This window comes from Canis lupus, chromosome 10 (assembly GCF_011100685.1).
Source record: "Canis lupus familiaris isolate Mischka breed German Shepherd chromosome 10, alternate assembly UU_Cfam_GSD_1.0, whole genome shotgun sequence".
Classification (NCBI taxonomy): domain Eukaryota; kingdom Metazoa; phylum Chordata; class Mammalia; order Carnivora; family Canidae; genus Canis; species Canis lupus.
Genome location: NC_049231.1, coordinates 65,563,349 through 65,573,694, shown reverse-complemented (window position 1 = coordinate 65,573,694; position 10,346 = coordinate 65,563,349). Strand labels below are relative to the sequence as shown.

General features: G+C 40.5%; 1 protein-coding gene across 2 annotated transcripts in view; it reads left to right on the top strand.

The window, feature by feature from the left end:
• Positions 1-10,346, top strand: part of SERTAD2 (SERTA domain containing 2) — a 114,050-nt gene that overhangs the window by 33,466 nt on the left and 70,238 nt on the right. The gene's annotated exons all lie outside the window — the stretch shown is intronic.

Sequence of the window (10,346 nt, the reverse complement as noted above, 5' to 3'; positions counted from 1 at the left end):
ATTGTATCTAAATAACATGGTTCTCTGGCCCTCAGTCTCCTCACCTACAAACAGGGCTAATGATACCCCCCTTTTTAAATATAAGGTACAAGATAGAAAATATTAGCATGTTGCTACATAGGGACACAAAATTATGTGCCAGGGACTGTTCTTAGCTCTTATGTTTTAATTACCCTTCCCATGAACCCTGTGGGTTGATACCACTGCTATCATTATTCTACAGATGAAGAAACTAAGACACAGAGAAGTTAAGTGACTTGCTCAAGGTCACACAGGTAGGAAACCATGTGTTTCGACCCAGTTCTCTCACTCCAGAGCCCATTCTCATCCCCTGTGCAGTATTCCTTCTCATTATTGTATTGCATTATTATTGACTGACTTTATTCCCACCCCACACACATCTCTGTCAGCACTAGCTCCCTTAGGAGGGTAATTGTTCTTTATATCCCCTTGCAGCTCCTAGCAAGTACCTCATCTGTAGAAGACACTAAACCAGTGTGTGTTCAACTGAGCATAATAAACATACCCATTTTTCACATCTGATCATAAGTAAACTAGTTTTGGCTTTAGGCAGCTATCTTCTGGCAGACTGTCTTCTAGCTTCAAATTAGAGGACTCTTAATTTGTGCACTTAGCTGCTTTTTCCTAGCCTCTTCCTTTTAAGCTTTAAAAGTCTGTGTCCTGAGGAAGGGAGGGTGGGAGTCTGGGTTATAGGATTTGATAGGGACTCTCCAGAAGGCCCAGGCACCTGGAGGGCAGCCTGGTTGGGGATGCTGGAAGGTGAGAGTCCAGCCTAGGAAATAGCTGTCTCAGGGGAAGGCAGGGTTAGCTGCCACCCATTTTGCCCTTCCCCCAATGACTGTGCCAAGAAGCAGCTCCCTCCTGCAGTTAACCCTGTACACCTCATTGGGTTCAGAGAGATGTTGCATTCATTTTCCGAAAAGTATGACCCCATCTTGACTTGCTGTTTTTAAAGGGGTCAGTTTGGAGGTGATTATCTTCCCTGACCTCTTTCCCAGTCTACAATGTAATGAGAGCATCAGTTACGTTCTCTTTTCATGCTGCTACCCTGACTTTATGGATTTCACACTTACCCCTTAAAAGACCCTTTTATTTTAGCTTTCTCTAGAGCAGAAATTTAGATGTACATCTTCCTTTTTTACTTATATTCTGAAAATTTGGAGATTTAATCAGAATTCCTATCTTCCTGAGTAATCTGAAATTCTGTATTACAGTTGTGATTTTTTTCTTTGATATTAAAATTTTATCTGGATCTTTGATTTTTTATAACACCTGGTATTGTATTTTTATATTATCAAATCAACATATATTCATCATAGAAAACTATGTAAAAATGCAGAAAAGATTAAGTTAAAAAATAAAAATTATGCAAAATTGTGGCATTTAGCGATACTTACTTTTAACAATTTGACAAGTGCTCTTCTGCTGTTTTTTCAATGAATACACACACACATAGAGTGTATACACACACACAGTGACCTTTCTTCCATAAAATTACCATTTGGCTGCACATAGTAGATCTTAATTTTCTTTCATTGTGTGATTTATAAGTATTATCCATTGACTTGTTTGAAAAAATAGTGGAAATGAATTAAAAGGGGACTTTGTATACATTGCTGACAAACATCAGGCATTTATTACTAATGCGTTTCTTAGGACCTGGGCAGCCTTTTGTCTGAGCTCCATTTGATAGTCTGTCTCAGTAGTAAGAGTGACTAAAAGAAAACAAGCTTGACAGGGAATTTCAAGGTGGTTCCCTCTATGGATCACAGGCACTGGCCTTCCCCTTGCCACTCGAGTCCTGTTAGGGAAACAAAGCTGCCTTTGGACTGTGCACTACTGTATGTGGCACTTGATTCTATATGTGCTGGTTTTCCACATACCTCGCCAAATTGGTTTCCTGACCATGACCTTGTAGTTCAGCATTTCCCTTTCCCGCCACCCGTTTCCTGCCTTTACTTTTGATCGTCAGGATTTTTTTTCACATGAATCCCACAGTAGTAATGTAATAGTCAGACCCACTATTGGGAGACCCCACCCTTGGTCTTCTGAAATTCTTTTTGGAAAAATACATTTTATCGGTCTGTACTCAGTAATTGTTATATGAAACTACCACACAATGAAAAAAACTGTCTTTTTCATTTTATTTTTTGTAGCAAATTTTGGCATCAACATTGCTGTTTTCAGCTCTTAACCTATATGCGCATGACTCCTACTTCTTATTCAACCCTCACATCTCCTCTCTGTTCCAGTTCTGTATACTTTTAGGATATCTCTAGTTAAGTATAACATTATCACTTTAAACTCAGCCTCTTATATGGACCTCATTATCTTGCATACAGACCTGCTTCAACTACCTGTCATTTTTCTTTCCTGTGGAATCTACTACTCTTTCACTGTCCTAGAATAACTATTAGTAGAAATAAATACCACTAGAGCTAGTGAGAAAAAAACAGTAAGGTGGCCAGATGCAAAGAAAATATACAGAATTCAATAACTTCCCGGTACATCATCAGTGATCACTTTGAAAATGTAGTGAAATAAAGCCCCCGTCACCATTGCAATTAGAACTATGTAATATTCAGGAAAGATTTTAATGGTAATTCTGTAAGATATATAACAAAATTTTGCTGAAGGACTAAATATATAGAGAGGCATATTCCTAGATGAGAAGATGCCAGTCTTCCCCAAAGTGGTCTATAGATTCAGTGCAATTACAACCAAAAGTCCTAATGGAATTTTTAAATAGAATTTGATAAGCTGATTCTACTGTTTCTCAAAATTTGAATAAGAATAGTGAGGGATCCCTGGGTGGCGCAGCGGTTTGGCGCCTGCCTTTGGCCCAGGGCGCAATCCTGGAGACCCGGGATTGAATCCCACGTCAGGCTCCCGGTGCATGGAGCCTGCTTCTCCCTCTGCCTGTGTCTCTGCGCCTCTCTCTCTCTGTGACTATCATAAATAAATAAAAATTAAAAAAAAAAAAGAAGAAGAATAGTGAAAAGGAATAAGAAAGAAATAGTGAAAGAAATAATCCTAATGGGTATAGTTCTACCTTAAATCTAGCATAATTAGTACATTAAAAATGATGCCATTGACAAAAAAAAAAAATCATGCCATTGGCACAGGAAGAAACTAACAGATCAATGGAATGGAATAGAATCCAGAAGGGAAAAAAAAAGACATAGAACCAAACTTAAGATATGATAAATACAGCTTTCGTAATCAGAGGGAAGAGAATGGGCTGTTCAATAAATAGAAAGAAGGGATAAAGAGAATGTTGTAAAGCCCCTGAAGTGAGAGAGAGTGTGTGGTGCTTCCCTTGGAACAAGATGTTCTCATGACTGGAGAGGACGAGTAGGAGCAGTGAGAGAGATGACATTAAGGAGGTGAGCCGAGGTCCTTATAAAGCCTTTTCGAGTGTGGGTCTTTTATTCAAGTGCCTTAATCATCCTCAGATTAGTAAAAATATTCTCATATATTTTCTTCCGTGTTCTTTTATGATTTCTTTTATTACATTTAGATCTTGAATTTATCTGGAATTTATTTCTGTTCATTACATGAGGTAAGGATATGACTTTCATTTTTCCTGACTAAAATAATAGCCAATTATCCCAACTGCATTAATTGAATCTTCTCCCACTGATTTTAAATGCTGCTTTAAGCATCATCACATACAAAATTATTTTTCTGGGTTTGTTTCTGAACTCTGTTCCATCTGATAAACCTGTCGGAGTATTCCCATTTCTATATAAAATGCATCACCTTGGGTAGTCTTAAGCAGCAGAGTGACATGATGAGATCTACACCAGAGATCACACTGGCCAGTTAGGATTCTGTCCCAGTAAAATTCAAAGCAGGACAATTTCAGCTGGAAATACACTGGAGCAGTTGGAGTGGAACGGGCAAAACCTGGTGCTTGCTCGAACGCTGTGCATTTAGAAAGAGGAGGGGATGAGAATGGTGCTCAGGTTTCTGACATGGGAAACTGAATGGATGAGGCTAATGCCTCCCACTGAGAAAGAGGAAGAGCGGCTGATCTGAGGGGAGGCTTGAGAAGAGAATGAGTTCGGTTTTAGACATGTTGAATTCGAAATACCAAGAAGACAGAATTCTCAGAGGAGAAGTAGAGTTAGGCATTTGAGCGTGTAAGTGCAAATCTCATTAAAGATCTGGGTGAAGAAATACTTAGGAGGCGTCAGCAGATACCGCCCACAGTTGGTGTGTGGAAGTAGATGAGGGTGTACAGGGAGAGGACGTAAGTGAGCAGGTGAGGAAAGCATCCTCTGAAATACTTGAGCCTCACCAGAAAAGTGGAGAGAAATCCAGGTGAAGTGTTTTGGAAGGCAGGGGAAGAGGACGTTTAAAAACAATAGAATATGGTACAGTAGTTTACAGTCCTGTCCAGAGCTCAGGAAAGCTAAGCTCTAGAAAGGTTTCTATGGACTTAGTAACAAGGAGGCCCTTGCTGACTGTGACAAGAACATCTAACTCCATCTAGATGGAGTGCTGGCATGGAAACTTGTAGTGAGTTGAGCAGTGAACGGGAAGAGGAAAAAGTCAATATAGGCACTTGTTAAGAATTTTGACTGCAAAGAGAAGAGAGGTGGTGATGCCTAAGAGACAGTGTAGAGTTGAGCAATCTTCTGAGTTTCTTTTTTGAAAATGAAGAAGGTTTCAGTATACTTAGATGCTGATGGGAAGGATCCAGAAAAGGGAAAGGAAATAATCCACAGGTCCTGGTCTCTATGGTGGCTGACAACAAAAACCCCAGAGGGATTGGGAGGCAGAGACAGGGTGCACGTCAGGTTGTGGTGCTAAGAGAGTGTGAAGGCTTCTGTTTTCTCTGTGAAGTAGGAGCAAGGTTTTCTGCTGTGAACAAAGAGAGATGTGGTAGGGGTTTGAGAAAAATGCAGAAAGACTGAAATAGCCATTAGTAGAATGGAGAGTGGCAACTAGCACAATATGATGCTTTGGCTATGTGGAGTTTAAATTCAGAGGGACAATATCTATGTGAGGGGAGGGTCTGGAGCTGAGGCTTGAGTTCAAGATTAGATGTAGGCTTTCAGATCATTAGGAACCTTAAATTAAGGGTTGAGAGGAAAATGATCAATTGGCGGAGCAAATGGATCAGAGGAAGATACTCCAGACAAGGGTATTGAAGAGGAACAATAGAAATAGAAATACCCGAGGAGTAGGGTATCATGGTGACCAGTAGTTTCAAGTGGAAGGGGTGAGCTGATGAACAAAGGCAGTGTAGAGCCATGTTTTTTTTTTTTTTTAAGATTTTATTTTTTTATATATAGAGAGAGCACAAGCAAGGGGGTGGGGGACAGAGGGGGAAGAGAGAGAGAGAGAATCTCCCCAGACTCCCTGATGAACACAGAGCCCTATGAGGGGCTCAATCTCAGGACCCTGAGATCGTGGCCTGAGCCAAAATCAAGAGTCAGGCGCTTAATTGACTGAGCCACCCAGGCATCCAAAGCTGTGGTTCCTGACCCTGACTGCACATTAGAATCACTTGGGGAGCTTAAAGCAAGAACCCAGCCCTCTGCCAACCCAAGACCGGTTAAATTGGGAGTCTGCAAGTGGGGCCCTGGCATCAGCATTTATTTTGTACTGAGAGAAGTATCTCGTTGGTAGCAAGGTTGAGACTCACTGCTGTAGGGAGAGAATGATGAAGACCAAGTCGTGCTTGGACTTGGCAACCAAGTCATCAGTGGCTTTCAAAGAGTCGTTTCAGTAATGAACGCAGTGAGACCAGATTCCAGTCCGTGGGAGGAGGGGCTGGCTCCTCAAGACAGAGAGTTGTGTGGTGAAAGTGAAGTAAATGGAAGGAACTGATACTCCATGGCCCCCATCATCTTATAAAGTAGGTGTTGTTGTCAGCCACTAACTGTAAATGGGGTGCGGATCTATTTGAGACTTTGTGGACAGTGGGGGGGAAAACTGAACAGATGCTGTGAGGGGTTGTAAGAGACTGTAAAGCCGCAGTAATGGCCTAGATGAGCATGAATTGCATTCTGTAATTATCTGGCCTCTGTTACTCACTGTTATTGAAGTAGCACGTACAGCGCTCATGCATATGGTGGAGTTGCATCTAAGGCAGGAGATAAGTTTTGAAGATAGCATGTAAGGCAGAAATTGCATTTGGTCAAACTTGCTCTTGTAAATCCCCAGGAAGGTGCGCAGTGAAATGACATTCCGTCTCCCCAGAGAGCCAGTTTTCCCTAGCAGCAGTGGACTAATCACGGTTTCTTTACTTGGGCCCGGATGAAATAGTTGACTTGCATATAACTAATGTTATATGAAAAAGGTCTCTTAATACTAAAACCACACTCCGCTTAATTAAATACTCTCTTGAGTCATTAAGGAGGGATACTTAAATACTGAAATGGACTAAAGGTGCAAAATTCGTTTCCCCTCTCCTGTCCTTTTGAGCATGATAAAATAAGTAAAACAGAGGGAGTTGCCTTTGCTACCTAAATTGTTATTTTCCAGTTTCTTCTTCTTTTTTTTTTTTTTTAAGATTTTATTTATTCACGAGAGACACACAAAGAGAGAGGCAGAGGGAGAAGCAGGCTCCATGCAGGGAGCCTGACATGGGACTTGATTCAGGGACTCCAGGATCACGCCCTGAGCCGAAGGCAGACACTTAACCGCTGAGCCACCCAGGCGTCCCCTCCAGCTTCCTGGATAATACACTACTGTATTTTTTTTTTAATTTATGTATGTATTTGGGGGGGGGTACAGGAGGGGCAGAAGGAGAGGGAGAAGCAGACTCCCCGCTGAGCAGAGAGCAGGACGAGGACAAGGACCCCAAGACCAGGACCTCAAGATCATGACCTGAGCTGAAGGTAGACACTAAACTGACTGAGCTACCCATATGCTCCTCACACTACTGTGTTTTTTCTTGCTTGTCCCAAATTATTTTGAGACAGTAGAATACAGTGGTTAAAGTGTTTTACTAACCAAAAACAGGGGCCATATTTATGACATTTAAATAATTGAACCTGCTGCAAAGGGGACTTCCTCAAATCTCACAACAGAACAGAATCACCAGTCATCACACCAGAGACCTTTACACTAAGATAAATGGTAAATATGCTGGGATATTGTGGATTTCTAGTAATGTGTGTTTTACAGATCATCTTCACCAAAACTAACTCTGCTATGTGTTGAAGGCACTCTTGTAGATTAAGTGATACCGTGAGTTGGCCAGATTTTAGGTCTCATGATTTTTCGCAAAAATAGACATTTATTTTAAAAGAGCATCCCTACTGAAAAGGGACGATGAAATGAAGTCTAGTGATCTGTTAATGAAATGAAGGGATGGCTCAAAATGGAGTGAGAAAGAAGCAAAAAGAAGCAAGCTTCATTTTAATATAATGAAGTGGGGGAAAGGTACATCTAAGATTAGAGCATTTCTTAGTACAAGGCTTTTTATATAGCTGGATTTTGTAATGGTCCCTTTCAAATTTGTAGTAATTACTATTGTAAACAACTCATTACCAGTTCTTTGAAGTATGTGTGTCATGTTTGCAAAGATGTTTTCTTTTCAGAATAAAACCTGCAACTGATAAACATACTCACTTTTACAAATTGCCTATTTGAAAAAAAATTACCACATTTTGGCTCAGAAAATTAATTAGATTAAGCCTCTGAACTCTTTGAAACAATTGTACTGTGTAAGCTTATGAATAACATTTAGTTAATGCAGAGTTTTAAAGCATCTCAAAGACGTAAAATTAATTATTCACTACTTTTTTAAAAAGTCAGAACCATAATGAGTTGAATTATAAATGCCTTAAAACTTAAACTTAGCCTGGCTAGTTCCATGGCTATCCCACTGCATTAGAGTACTAGAGTCATTTATGCCCCATAATCATATAATAGCTAATACATTTATTGAGCATTCTCTGTATAAGGAACTGTTCTGAGTGTTTTATGTGTATTAACTCAGTTAATCATTATAGCTCTGAAGCAGGTCTTATTTTGTCCAGGATTTCGTAACTAGTATGTGCAGAGCCAAGACTTGTACTCATACCATCTGCCCCCAAAGTCTTAACCACTATGCTACACTACCTGTACTTGAATATGTAAGTTCTGAGATGGAGTTTAACATTCTTGCGTTTGGCATATATCTTATTTCTTAAAGAAATGGAGAGAGTTCGGGGCGCTTGCGTGGCTCCGATGTAGGTTGAACATCGACTCTTGACTTCAGCTCAGGTCATGATCTCAGGGTTGTGAGATTGAGCCCCACATTGGGGTCTGTGCTGGACATGAGCCTGCTTGGGATTCTCTCTCTCCCTCTCTCTCTGTGCATCTCCCCTTTGCCCCAGTCCCCCACGTGCTGTTTCTAAAAAAAGAAAGAAAGAAAAAGAAGAAAGAAAGAAAGAAAGAAAGAAAGAAAGAAAGAAAGAAAGAAAGAAAGAAAGAAAGAAAGAAAGAAAGAGAAAGAGAAAAAGCTCACGATATTAACTTGGATGAATTGTACAAGTTATGATACCCCGCAGAGAGTTTTCAGTTTCAAAGGCAGAATTCTTTTTTTTTTTTTTTTCCAAAGGCAGAATTCTTGAGATTTTGTGTACTTCAGGATATTACAGGCCATTGAAACAAGACTTTTAGATGCACTGGTTGTGCTATTTACTGTTATTAGACTGACAACTTGTATTACATTACCTCTTCCTGCATCAATCTTGCTTTCTATATTACATGCCAAACAATTTACTTTTTCGTTTTCTTTTTAAGATTTATTTATTTATTTAGAGAGTGTGGGTGTGGAGGAGGGACAAAGGGAGAGGGAGAAAATCTCAGGTAGACTCTGCAATGAGCCCAGAGCCCGAGGAGAGGCTGGATTCCATTACCCTGAGATCCTCACCTGAGCCGAGAACAAGAGTCAGATGCTTAACCCACTGAGCCACCCAGGGGCCCCTGCTTACTACTTTTTAAATTGATAATATGTTTGAGGATTTTGGAATCAGTGGTGGGTGAATATGTTTTAGTTTGCAGCAAAATGAGAGACATTCTGGCAGTGTTGGACAAAATGATTCCACTGCATTTTGGATGTGTTTCCTTCCTTCCTTCCTTCCTTCCTTCCTTCCTTCCTTCCTTCCTTCCTTCCTTCCTTCCTTCCTTCCTTCCTTCCTTCCTTCCTTTCTTTTTAAGATTTTATTTTTATTTATTCATGAGAGAACTCACAGAGAGAGGCAGAGACACAGGCAAAGGGGGAAGCAGGCTCCACGCAGGGAGTCCGATGCGGGACTCGATCCCAGGTCTCCAGGATCAGGCCGTGAGCCAAAGGCAGACACTCAACTGCTAAGCCACCCAGGCGTCCCGGATGGCTTTTCTAGTGTGGGTTTTCTGAGTGATCAGAACTGATACAGTGACTATCTGAACAACTGACAGCCTTGGTTTGCTCCCTCAGTTCCTCAGTTTACTTGTTTTTTGTGTTAATTCAGTAAAGCATCATTTATAAGATAAAACTAGTTCTTTTCTCAGAATGCATTACCTGGGTAGCTTCTCTAGCATCTGTGTTGGGTCTTACACCACTAGAATGAAGGTGTGTTGGGGGGGTGGAATTTTATTCCTGGGTAAGCCAGTTTGGTCAGTTTTAGGCTTACAATACCATAATGATTAAGAGTCTCTCATATCTTATCTGACGACATACTAAATTTATTTCCTTTAGATATTGTACTAATTCTACATGCATAGGCATGTGTGTGTCATTTTATTATTTTGTATGTTTACAAAGATAATATTTGTTTATTTCAGAAATCCAAACCATAGAAGTATAAATCCCCCTAAATCGTCCACTCAGAATCTGCTGGCATAATTCTGATGAATAAACTTCTGGACCGTCCCCTAGGGGATATGTAGAAATTAATAACTTCATTAAATAAAGTCATACTATAGAAGCCGTTTTGCTTTCTGTTGTTTTCAGGCAGGGAAACCTTTCCATGTCAATATAGATTATCTTTTTAAATAGCAGCATTGTATTCCAGTGTGAATGGATGTATAATGATTTACTCACTGAACCAATATTGCCAGACATTTGCATTGTTTTTCATTTGTTTTCGTGGAAGCAATGTACTGCTGGGAATATCACTTACACTTACATCTTTGCACACTTTTCCATTTTTCTTAGTAAGATAAATTTGCTATAGGTTTGCTGAGTTTAGTAGAATGTACATTAAAACACTTAAGGGCAGCCCGGGTGGCTCAGCAGTTTAGCGCCGCCTTCAGTCCAGGGCGTGATCCTGGAGACCCCGGGGATCGAGACCCACATTGGGCTCCCTGCATGGAGCCTGCTTCTCCCTCTGCCTGTA